We start from the raw sequence: 13,057 nt of genomic DNA, 5'->3' as shown, positions 1-13,057 counted from the left end.
CTGGCCGAAAGCAGTAGCCCAGTGCCCGGTCAGCCAGAGAGGCTTCCAGGAGGGAGAGCTGCCCCCTCCCCACCCCACTGCTGCAGAGGGTGGAAGAGTAGGACAGGTGTGGACACAGGTCCCCCAGCTCCCCTCTCTGGGCTTCCCTGGGAGGCTTGGTCCCACCAGGGCCTGCCCCACACCTGGCTGTGTAGATCCTGCTGGTTCAGGAAGGTCCTGGGACTTTCTACCAGGTTCACATGGTTGGGGAGGACAGTGGGGCTCCGTGACCATCCTTTGGTCAAACTGAGTCAGTTCCATCCACGGAGCTCCAGGGCAGGTGGCACTCCCAAGATGTCGTGGTGGCACTCCCTGTGGTGTCTCTGTGCCACCCAGGTGGCCACACCTCCTACTTGCCCCCTCCCTCCTCTGCGTGTGTGTCCATCTCCGCCTCTTTGTCTCCCCTGCTCTCTGTCTCTCCCTGCTCTCTGTCTCCCTCACTCTCTTGTCTCTGTCTCTCTCAGGAGGTGCAAGGCCAGCCCCAGAGTCCAGAACCTGACAGGCGGGGAGTGGGCCCGGCCCAGCCAGCTCAGGTGTGAGCAGAGGGCAGGGGAATGGGCACCCTCGAGAGCCGGCCTCCTGTGGGGACCTCTGAGCTCCCAGCTATGCACACGGACCCTGGGCAGGGAGCTGAGCAGGGCAGTTGGGGACCTGGCCCTCCGATGAACACCCCTGGCAACTACTCGTGCCACTGGTAGAGCTGGTGTCATAGCGTCCCCCAAATTCGCCTCCATAGGAACCTCAGGATAGGAACTTATTTTAAAATAGGGTCTTTGTAGAAGTAATTAAGTTAATCATCTTGAGATGGGGGCCCCTAAATCCAGTGACAAGTGTCCTTATAACAGACACCCCAGGAGGAGGCCCCATGAGCACAGAACAGAGGAGGAGCTGGAGGACACAAGCCCAGGATGCAGGGAGCCACCAGACGCTGGAGACAAGGAAGGGTCCTTCCCTGGAGCCTCCAGGGGGCACATGGCCCTGGACGTCTGGCCTGCTGGCTGGAAGACAGGAAGCTCCTGTTGTTTAAGCCACCCGGTTTTCCAAACACAACTTCTGTGAAGAAGTTTGTTCACTGATGGCGAATCAGTCCTTAAAAACTGGAAGGTAAATCTGTGGACGTTGTCCAGGTCTTGTCAATGGACCAAGAGCCCAGAGCAGGGTCAAAGGGCGCACTGGTCCGGTGGCCATGGCTGGTGAAGGGCCACTAATTCCCAAACCAGGATCTAATTTTCCTAGCTGAGCAAGGCCCTATGCCACTATTTTAGGTGATTTTCTAAGTGCAGACTGAGCTGACTGCCTGCTAGGAAATGACACACCTGCCATCTAAAATCAATTCTGTTCCCAGATAGTCAGGACTGGTCTTCATGAGCTGGCTGCTCCTGGCGTGACACCGGGGCCCCGTCTGGGAGCGGGGCCGGGCTTTCCGGTGGTGCTGCACGGCCGGCCTGGTTCTCCTCTGGGCAGGGGACTCGCTTAGCTCCCTGGATGGCGACTGTCTGCCTGCCCTGGAATAATTCTGCTCCCGAAGCCAAGGCCACCTCTAGCTGTGATTCTACTGATAAAATCACTGAATTTATGTCAAGAGCATTTGTACTCGTTTTGAAAAACGGACCACTGAGTCACCTTTTGACTAAAATGGTAAAAGGAACACAACCAGGGTGATCTTTTCACTACCTGGTTTATAGTGTCAATACTAACTTCCAGAAGGCAAGTGCCCAGGGCTCCGTGGGCCATAAAGAAAGCGCAGCCAGCCACAACGGATGTAAAAAGAAACTGAGTCACAGGACTGGCCCGGTGTGACCCCACCCTCGCGTGCTCTCCTGCTCTGTGCCTTGCCTGCGCTCTGGAGGGGACTTCTCAGAACAGCAAGAGTTAGGGTCAGTCTGGGCGGCGGCTGCAGAAGCGACCCCAGAGGGGCTGAGAGGAAGCTGAGGCCCGGCCACTGTGGGGGCCACGCTGCCCCCAGGTTCCCGAGGCATCAGTGCTGGTCCTCACAGGCGGCACGGCCTGTTGGACGCCAGCACCCCTCACCCCTTCTCCGGTTCAGCATCCGATGTCCTCTGCTGCCTTTGTGGGTCTCAAGCGCGGGCCTGGGGCCACAGTGCCACCTGCAGACAGGTCTTCGCGCTCTCTTGCTGCTCCGTCCCATCTCTGTGGCCGCCTAGTGATGTTAACTGGTGCTCCTGGGCGTCCCGGGTGCCCGGGCATCCGTGGGCTGGATAACAGGCCAGTGAGGACAACCTTGGTGGGTGACTCAAGTGCTGGAACGTTCCACCTTCCCATCCTGATGCTCCCTCACAGGGACAGGGCATTGCCATGTGACCTGGCAGGGTCTCCTCTTGGCCCCCACAACCTGAGAAGGAGAGGCTGTCCTTGCTTTCTCACCTTAGGTCTGGGTGCAGGTGGCTCCACCGGTCACCCCTGCCGTGAGCCTGTTCTCAGCCCCAAGTGCGGTTCCTGGGGACTGAGGGCGCCCAGGCGGCTGGGTGCCGGGAGGCCTCTGTGGGCCAGGGAAGCCCTGCGCATCCATATCTTCTTCTGAGGGGCTGGGGGTGGAAGATGCCCACCAGCCGCCCCTGCCACAGGCCTGCCTTCCTGCCTTCCTCAGTTTCCCTTCCTGGAAGGCTCCTTGCCCGGACTTCTCTCTCCCACCTATCCTGTCCCGTCCATTACCCACCTCTGGTCTCCAATCAGGTCCGAGGCCACACCTGTTTCTGGCGAGCAGTGGGGTCCCGGGGTGTGCTCCCTGGCGAGGGCTGTCCTTGGGCGTGTGCAGATGTCCTGGGGACACCTGCTCGGGACACCAGCTCCTCCCTTCTCCTCTCACTTCCTCGGGAACAGTGAAGGAGACCTGCGGGGCTTCGTCCCTTCCAGCCTCCAGGTTGCCCGAATGAAGGGCCGGCACACCCGGCACCCTCGCAGGGCTGGGGCCTCACTGGGGTCCGAGACCCCGTCCCAGCGACCTTCTGGGCCAGTGAGCAGCCTGATGCTGGGCTCCTGGGCTGGGCTAGAGCTCAGCAGCCTGGCCATGCCCGGCTCCTGAGTGGCCTGTGCCCGCAGGGTGCGGGGACAGCACTGTGGCTCCTGCTGGGTGTGCGGGGGAGGCACAGACAGCCAGTCCTACTTGGTGTCACCCTGGGAAGCTCTCCCTGTCTGGGGCAGCGGCCATAGCCATGACAAGTGGCCACTCACATGGAGCGTCCCGAGGAGAGGTGGAGGAGTGGCCTGCTGTGACGGAAACACAAACAATCGCCCCAGGCCCACTGTGCTCAGCTGGGCTCGGACAGAAGAGCTGAGAACACCCGGTGTGGGGAGCTTGGTGCCACCCGGGGCACCCACAGCCTCTGAATGGCCTTTGTTCCCCTGGGCCTGTTCACTCGGGCCCTGGGGACCCGGGAAGCGCTGGGCTTGGGGACGCAGCACGGGGAGGCGAGTTCTTCAGGGATGCCGGCCACTTCCTCCCACCAAGGGCAGTAGGGAGCCTCCCTTCCCCGACTCCAGACTGCTGTGGTCTTTGCATTTCACTGTCCCCAGGCCTCACTGTGACCACCAGGGGTCTCTAGAGCCCAGAGCAGCTGGGGCCCAAGCGGCTGGCAGGTGCCTCGGTGAGCAGAAGGACCTCCCCTTGCCCCAGGGCCCAGCCTCCCTCTCGGTGCTGAAGCTGGCTTTGGACTTAGCTGGGGGCTGTTCCCCTCCTGTCCCATCTCCTCTCCTCAGCCCCCTGTCAGCTTCCAGACCCCGCCTTAAGCCGCCACCGCCCACAGGGGGAAGTCCTGCCAGACCATCACCTTGGAGCAGTTCCAGGAGGCGCTGGAGGAGCTCGGAAAGAAGAGATTCAAAGACAGGAGCGCCCGGGAGGCGGTCTGCGAGGTGCACCGGCTGGTCGAGGGCAAGGCACCGGTCAAAACACAGATCACTGCCACCTTGAACTTCCAGGCTGGAGAGATCCTCAGCCTCCCAAGTAGCTGCGACTACAGGCATGAGCCACCACTGCCAAATAATTTTTTGTGTGTGTGTACAGATGGGTCCTTGCTACATTGCCTCGGCTAGTCTTGAACTCCTGGGCTCCAGGGAGCCTCCTGCCTTGGCCTCCCAAAGTGTTGGGATCATAGGCATGAGCCAACATGCCCAGCCCAGCATAAGGATTATTTTGAGCTGATTATTTTGAGACACTGGAGAAGCTCTGAAAACAGGCCAGAAGTTACCTTTTTGTCAGGGAAATTTACGTCTGTGAAGGAGACCTACTTCCATTTGCAAAGGTGTCTCCCTCTCATACCCAGGAGAAGCTCTGAAAACAGGAGAAGCTCTGAAAACAGGCCAGAAGTTACCTTTTTGTCAGGGAAATTTACGTCTGTGAAGGAGACCTACTTCCATTTGCAAAGGTGTCTCCCTCTCATACCAAGAAGAGAAGGATGACTAAATCATGAGGGATTCTTAGCAATGCGAAAGGCACCACTTAAGTCTGAACAACAATGCTTGCTCTTGCTTACCTTGCTTTTCCTGGTTACCTCCCCACTGCCGACCCCCACCACACCCATTCTTTCTTTGTTTCACTTGAAGGTAGTATGTAAGCCTGAACTCAGAGCCACCTCTTGGAGATTTACTCATTTTTCCTGGCTGTTTCCTCCCATGCATACATAAAGAAAGCATTACTAAATTATACTAGTGAAAGCATGGTAATGTAAATTAAAATAAAACCCTAAGCCCCATGCCAACTGAATGGACCCCTCTTGGCCAAGCAAACCTCAGAGAAACCTTACAACTGAGTTTCAGGAGTTTAGATATTATTGACGAGTATCTGTGTTTAAAAACAAACCAAAAAAAAAAAAAAAAACAAAAAAACACCAGAGATCATAAGACTAACAAAACAGAATTCTTGTGACCATAAGATACCAAATTATTAGCAGGACGCAATCCCAACTCTAACAGCAACCCTAACTCTAAAACCCTAACCCCTAACCACAGCTTTTGCCACTAAGATCAGGGACAAAGCAAACATGCTCACTTTCACCTCTGCACGCAACATTATACTCAACAACAAATCTGGAGGTATGACATTACCTGACGTCAAATTATACTACAAGGCCATAGTAACCAAAACACCGTAGTCCTGGTGTAAAAAACTGTGACTAATCCAAGGGAACAAAATAGAGAATCTAGACATAAAACCATCTACCTAGCACCAACTGATTTTTGACAAAGCACAAAACATACACTGAGGAAAGGAAGGCCTATTCAATTAATAGTGCTGGAAAAATTGGATATCCATATGAAGAAGAAAGAAACAGGATCCCTCTCTCACTATATACAAAAATCAATTCAAGATGAATTGAAGATTTAAATGAAAAGCATGAAACCATAAAAATTCTAGAAAAAAAGGAGGAAAAACATTTTAGGCATCAGCCAAGTCAAAGAATTTATGACTAGGACCCCAAAAACAAACATAGCAACAACAAAAATAAATCAATGGGAATAATTAAATTAGAAAACTTCTGCACAGCAAAGGAAATAATCAACACAGTGAATACACAACCTACAGAATTGGACAAAATATTTGCAACTATGCACCTGACAAAAGATGATATTCAGAATATGCAAAGACCCAAACAAATCAGCAAGAAAAAAATAACACCCTCATCAAAAAGTGGGCAAAAGACCAGAACAGAAGTTTCTGAGAAGAAGATAGACAAATTGCCAAAAAACATGCAAAACTGCTAAACATCGTTAATCACAGAAATGCAAATTAAAACTACAATAAGATACCATCTCACCCCAATCAGAATAGCCATTATTAAAAAGACAAAAAACAACAGATGCTGCCACAGAAGCATAGAGAAAGGAGCGCTGATACTCTGCTGGGTCTGCAAACTAGTAGAACCTCTATGGAAAACATTATGGGCAATCCTCAAAGAAAGAAATGTAGACCTACCATTCAATCCAGCAATCCCACTCCTGGGTAACTACTCAAAGGAAATGAAGCCATTTTATTCAAAAGACACATGCACTAGAATGGTTAGGACAGCACACTTCACAATTGCAAAGATGTGGAATCAACCTAAGTGCCATTCAATTCATAAGGGGAAAAAATCTGTGTGTGTGTGTGTGTGTGTGTGTGTAGACACATACATGTATAAATATCACGGTGTACTACTTGGCCATAAAAAGGAATGAAATACCAGCCTGAGCAAGAGCGAGATCCAGTCTCTAAAAAAATAAAAAAATTAGCCAGGCATGGTGGGACATACCTGTAGTCCCAGCTACTCAGGAGGCTGAGACAGGAGGATCACTTGAGCCCAGAGTGTGAGGTTGGAGTGAGCTATGATCATGCCACTGCACTCTATCCCGGCCACCAGACGGAGACTCTGTCTCTAAAAACAAAAGGGAATGAAATAATGTCATTTGCAGCAATGTGGGGGGAACTGGAGACCATTTCCCTAAGTGAACTATCTCGGGAATGGAAAACCAAACACCATATGTTCTCACAAATAAGTGGGAGCTACTGCATGGATACACAGAGGCACATGGCAATATAAAGGACATGAAAACCTAGAAGGGGGAGGAATGGACAGTGGGTGTAGGATAAAAACTTGCCCACATGAACACTATATTCTGATGACGGACATACCAACACCTCTGACTTCAGCACGACATAAGACAGCCATGTAACAAAAATACCTGTACCACCTTAATTAGTATTTTGAAAGAAAAAAATAAGATTGCACTGAAAGTTCTATACAGAACAATTAAAGAAGAACGGGAAATAAAAGGCATCCATACGTGAAAGGAAAGTAAATCTATTCACAGATTCCAAATCACATCACCTTAAATATAGAAAATCCCAAAGAATTCAAAAACATTATTTGAACCAGCAAACAACAACGGATAAGTAACAGAACAACATTTCAATACACAGAAATCCATTTTATTTCTGTACTCTGGTAATCAAGAACGTGGAAATAAAATGAAGACAAAAATTCCATTTGAATTATATCAACAAAAATAACCCACTCGGGAAAACAATTAACAAAGGTGCAAGACCTGTATGTGGAAAATTACAAAACATTATTGAAAAAAGCTAAAGCAAACCTAAACAAATGTCGAGACACTCCACGTTCATCAACTGGAGACTTAATATGTTTTAAGATGGCCATACTACACAGGTGATCTCAAACCCAATGCAATCCCTACAAAAATCCAAAAAGGCCTCTCGGCAGAATATGGGCAAACTGATCCTAACATTCAGATGGAATTTTTTTTTTTTTTTTAAGACAGCGTGTCACTTTGTTGCCCTGGCTTGCGTGAGTGAGTGCTGTGGCATCAGCCTAGCTCACAGCAACCTCAAACTCCTGGGCTCAAGCGATCCTACTGCCTCAGACTCCCGGGTAGCTGGGACTACAGGCATGTGCCACCATGCTCGGCTAATTTTTTCTATATATATTTTAGATGGCCAGATAATTTCTTTCTATTTTTAGTAGAGACCGGGTCTCGCTCTTGCTCAGGCTGGTCTCGAACTCCTGACCTTCCTGACCTCGAGCGATCCACCCGCCTCGGCCTCCCAGAGTGCTAGGATTACAGGCGTGAGCCACCGTGCCCAGCCTTCAAATGGAATTTTAAGGGAACACAAATAACCAAAACCTTCTTGAAAAAGAAAGACAAACTTGGAAGTTCACACTTCCCAATTTTAAATCTTAAATTGTACTACAAAGCAACAACAATCAAAACAGGATGATACTGGCATGAAGGTACACATATACAACAACGAAGTTGAACTGAGGGTCCAGATATAAATTCATGCCTCTATGGTCAATTGATTGTGTGCCAGCCCTAAGGTCCCTAAATTCCACAAGTGACATCAGACAACTATCCACATGCACAGGAATGAAACTGTACCCTGACATCATACCACACAGAAAAAGTGAACTCAAAATGGTCCACAGGCCAAAATGTAAGAGGTAAAAACACAAACCCTAGAAGAAAACATGGAGAAAAACCTTCATAACATTGGGTGTAAGAATGGTTTCCTAGAACTGACACCATAAGCACAGCCAGTAAAGAAAATTTCCTCAAAATTAAAAACTTTTGGAAATCCAAAGACACCACCAAGAAAGTAAGATGACAACCCACAGAGGCATGTTATATATCCGATGAGGGTCTGCTATCCAGAATATATAAGTAGCTTTGAAGACTGAACAGGAAAAAGACAAACAACCAAATAACAAAATGGATAAAGAGCTTAAAATACACACTACACACACACACACACACACACACACACACACACACATAAGCAATTGGCCAACAAGCACATAAGAAGATACTACACGTTATTAGTTATAATGGAAATTCAAATTCCAACCATAATGACATACCCACTCTCACACACTAGAAAGACTATTGTTAAAAAAAAAAAAATTAAAGATATCTGTTGGCAAGGACACAGAAAACCTGGATACTCTTAAACACTGCTTGTAGAAATATAAAATGGTACAGGCTGTGTGTAAACTAGATGAATCTTCCCTCAAAAATTTACATGTAGAATTACCATAGCTCAACAATTCCATTCCAAGGTATATACTCCAAAGATTAGAAAACAAGTGTTCAAACAAGATCTTGTACATGAACATCTATAGCAGCCATGTTCACAATAGCTGAAAGGTGCTATCAACCCAAACCTCTGTCAACAGATGGATGGATAAGCAAAATTACATATATCATAACCTGATATATTATTCAGCCATAAAAAGGAAAGAGAAAACTGAAATGGAGCAGTTGTTATGGAACACAATATGGCAGTACCTCAAAAATTAAGCATGGAATTCACTTACAACACGGTGATTCCACTCCTGGCTATATACTGAAAAGAACTGAAACCAGGGAATTGAACACCAGCGTTCATGGCAGCATTATTCGCTGTGCCAAAAGGTGGAAGCAACACAAGTGTCCACTGACAGATGAGCAGATAAATAAAATGTGGTCCATCCACACAGTGAAATATAATTCAGCCTTAAAAATGAGGAAATTCTGACATACGTAACAACATCGTGCTAAGTGAAACAACCCAGGCACACAAGGACAAATAGAGTATGCTCTACTTATGAGGTACCTGGAGTAGTTTCCAGGGCTGGGGGAAGAGAAAATACAAAGTGGGTGTTTAACAAGTACAGGGTTCCACTTGGGGAAGATGAAAGAAATTCTGGAGACGGATGGTGGTGATGGTTACACAAAAACGTGTATGTGGTTAATGCCACTAAAGTGTGCACTTTAAAATGGTTAAAATGGTGAATGCTGTATGTCTTTAATCATGCAGAAAAAAGGAATGAAGCGCTGATGTATATTGCAACATGGATGAGCCTTGAAAACGTCCTAAGTGAAAGAAACCAGGCACAAAAGGCCACATATTATATGAATCCGTTTGTATGAAATGTCCAGAGCAGGCAAATCCATGGCAATGAAAAATAGATTAGTGCTTGCCAGGGGCTTGGGGGACCGGGAAAGGAGAGTGACTTTGTAATGGACTCAGAGTTTCCTTCAGAGGAAGAAAAAAAACATCTGGTACTATTAATAAATAGATGGTTGCACAACACGGCCAATGTATGACATCCCATTGAATTATATACTTACAAATGGTAAAAATGGTGAAGTTTTAAAAGGTGGTTTCCAATATTTATATACATCGTCATAGTATGGACTAGGACCTTGTCACATTGATTGGTGATGTAAACATAAGTGTGCAAACCTGAGGTACCTCGCAACCGGTGGACACACATGTGCACACACACGGCTGGAGAACACAGCAAGGTAACGTGGCTCAGTAAATTCTTATGAAATTTCCATGACCAATTAGGCCACTTGCCTTTCATTTGGCAGTGAGATTTAACTTTTCTTTACTAACGATCTAAACTATAAACTGTTTTTAGCTACTATTTCCTTGGTCTACATATAAATCGAAGCTGAGTCTCACAAATGATACACTAAATAATGGATTTTTTTGTCTTTTGAAAAAATCAATTATCAACTTCTCTACTGTTGGATACTGCAAACTGCTGTGACTTTAAGGCTCTCGCTGGGCAAACCCTTGGAAAATTTGCTAAGGGTGTCCACTGGGTGGATGCGTTGAGGGAACCTGAATGAAAGCCCTGAGACACCAAAACCCGGCTGTGTCCCTGAAAGTGAGAGCAGGGTAGACTGTAAGCAGCTGGGGTAGCCCGCGTGGGAGAGGGGAGCAGGCAGGACCGCTCAGGGTCTGCAGGCCATGGTCAGGCCTGTGTTGTCTCTCCAAGGCCAGTAGGAAACCACTGGCAAAGTTATAAATCAGGAGAGCGACATGACGAGACTTGAGTCTGTGAAGCGTTGTTTGCCTTTGTCAGGTTGGGACCCTCAGTGAGGGGGGATCTGCGCTCCCCCTGGGGGGCCGCGCTGAGAGAGCAGGGCATGAACAGTGGGTGTTCCTGCCGGGAATGTGGGGTCTGCGTCGGCTCAGGAGGAAACACTGCCCACACCCACCTTGGAGTCATCTCTGCCCTTTAGATCTGCCAAGGCTGGGAAACTGAGGGACAATCTCAGAAACGGTTCCCGGAAAAGAAAACTGGAAAGGAAGGGAAAGACACATTTTTGTCCCAGTTCGGGAAGGCAGAGAAGCGGGCCTAGTGGATGGGACGGTCAGGGAGGAAGGTGTATTTCCTGATTTGGGGTTAACGGTGATGAGCTGGGAGCGTGTGGCTGCTGCAAAACACACGTCAAACACACGGGAGGACTCACCGTGAAGCAGCAGACCTCACACGGCAAGGACGCCGGAGACTCTGAAGGCGGGACACAGAGGACGTTGCGCGGCGACGCCACGTTCCCTGGAAGGATGAAATTACTGTAAGGAAACTGCGTTCATGAGCAACCACCTGAACGCCCTGCCGGTGACACAGAGAGGACAGCGACCTCCCTCACAGAGGCTGAGCCAGACCCACGTCCAGCTCAGAGGCTGCTACCCCATTGGGGCGGAGAGGCCACCGCGTGGACGTCACACCCGTGGCCACCACGTCCTGGGCGTGGGGGACCTCGGTGGGGTGGAGACTGCGGGGGCCCCGTTTCCACATGTCCCCACGGAGCCCCTCCCGGGTCTCTGAGGACCGGCCGCCCCTCAGCAGGCGGCTGCGCACGGGAAGGCGGTGCCCGCGGGGCTCGGACGGGGAGGTCGCACTCACCCTCGGGGCCACAGGTCTGGGCACGGGAAGGTCGCACTCACCCTGGGGCCACAGGTCTGGGCACGGGAAGGTCGCACTCACCCTCGGGGCCACAGGTCTGGGCACGGGAAGGTCGCAGTCACCCTGGGGCCACAGGTCTGGGCACGGGAAGGCCTCACTCACTGGCAGCCACGTCCTCTCACGCAGGGTGTGACGCCAGAGGGCAGGAGCAAACAGATGCTATATCTGATATACCATCAAAACAGAAATTAAAATAACTTCTTCAGACCAAAAAATGAAAGAAATTATCACCACCAGATTCTCATTACCAAAAAAAAATTAAAAGAAATTCTTCAAACAAAAGAAAAATTAACCAGCTGGAAAGCTGGATCTGCACAAAACAACGAGGCTGACCAAGAACGACGCCCTGTCCCCATCCGGCGACCCTGCGTTTTCAGACCGACTCGCAGATTCCCAGAGGCGACGGACCGGCTCGCCCACGCCTGCAAACGGCCACCTGGGTGAAGGCTCCACCTGGTCCCCCACGACACGGGGCCGACGCAGACTCGGCAGTCGCGGGTCGAGGCAGGGGTGGCAGTTCTGCCCGGGCACCTCAGCCCTTCCCACGGTCACGAGAACACAACCTCCCTGGAGCCCAGGGGGAGTCCGGGCTTCACGGTGTGTCCCCACCCCTGCGGGGCCGCGGCAAGGCCGGCTGAGCCATACCGCCTCCTCCCGGGACGCTGTCGCTGTGGCCCTCCGGGAAGCGACGCCACACCCGCCGTGTGCAGAGCGCGAGAGCCAAGCACCGTCCGGCCACTGCTCCCCCCACGCCAAGCAGACAGGGAGACTGAGTCAGAAGCCAAGGAGGGCCTTGCTCGCCCCTGGTCACTCAGCAAGAGGGGACAGCTCCAGGGCAGGGACCTGTTGATCCAGCAGCTGAGGCCCCAGCGGCAACGTCCTCTGCCCCCAGCCTGGCGCCATCTGCCACCTCATGGCCAGGCCGCGGCATTCGCCCCCCCCCCACTGCCCGCCATCGGGCAGACGTTACCCGCACTGCAAGGAGGGCAGAGGAGACCACAGCCTCTCAGCAGCCACTGCCGGCCGGTCACACACGGCTGTCCCATGAGTCCCCCCCCCCCATGCTGCCTGTGCCCGACGCCTCCAGACCAGAAAGCGGCCTCTCAGCTGAGCTGCAGGTTTGCTGTGCTGTTACCTTCAAACGCCAGGGAGAGGTTCACCCCCTCAGGTGCCTGTTTGTAAGAGGAGTTTGCGCAAACCTGGTGAGAAACTCCCCAGGTGACCCAGTAGTTCCCTCACAGGCTGCTCAGACCTGGGTGCCGGTTTCTGCTGCGTCCTCCTCGTCTACGGCCCAGGTGGAGCCGACAGGCACTGGAAGCTGCTGTGTGATCAGCAATCGGCTGGGAGAAGCCCCTGGCACTGGAGCTTAACAAGCCCCGGGACAGGCAGGGCCACACCAGGCCTGCGTCTTCAGGAGGATTCGGCACGGGCGGGGGCGGGCCCAGGTGCTCTGTCCAGCCCTGGCTCCTGCTTGCCAGGACCCCCAACACAGTGTGGAGGGCGCCCCCCTGCGCCCAGGGAGGGGAAGGAACCCACAGTGCAGCCGGCCAGGGTGGCCTCTGCGCACCGGGCTGAGGCATCAGCACCAAGGCGGGCTCTGGGGAGGCTGAGGGAGGGTCCTGCCATACCCTGACCTTCGCCCCTATGTCACCGAGGCTGCAAAGGAAAGGAGCAGACACATGACGCCAGAGGTGAACAGGCGAGTCATCCTTCCAATGTCACAGAGCACATGATGGGGACTCCTGGGACTGCAGGACACGGTC

At 51.3% G+C, this 13,057-nt stretch overlaps 1 long non-coding RNA gene across 2 annotated transcripts in view; it reads right to left on the bottom strand.

The window, feature by feature from the left end:
• Positions 1-11,306, bottom strand: part of LOC138401135 (uncharacterized) — a 101,052-nt gene extending 89,746 nt beyond the window's left edge. The window contains exons 1-2 of one of the 2 annotated variants that reach the window (XR_011236419.1): positions 11,235-11,306; positions 10,798-10,883 (exon numbers count right to left, since the gene is read on the bottom strand). This is a non-coding gene — a long non-coding RNA (uncharacterized lncRNA). Of the gene's footprint in view, positions 1-10,797 lie in introns of both variants that reach the window. The other variant, XR_011236417.1, reaches the window with a different exon arrangement.
• Positions 11,307-13,057: the final 1,751 nt, after the last annotated feature.

This window comes from Eulemur rufifrons, chromosome 20 (genome assembly GCF_041146395.1).
Source record: "Eulemur rufifrons isolate Redbay chromosome 20, OSU_ERuf_1, whole genome shotgun sequence".
Taxonomy (NCBI): Eukaryota; Metazoa; Chordata; class Mammalia; order Primates; family Lemuridae; genus Eulemur; species Eulemur rufifrons.
The sequence above is the reverse complement of the archived record's forward strand: the minus strand, read 5'-3'. Positions and strand labels throughout refer to the sequence as shown.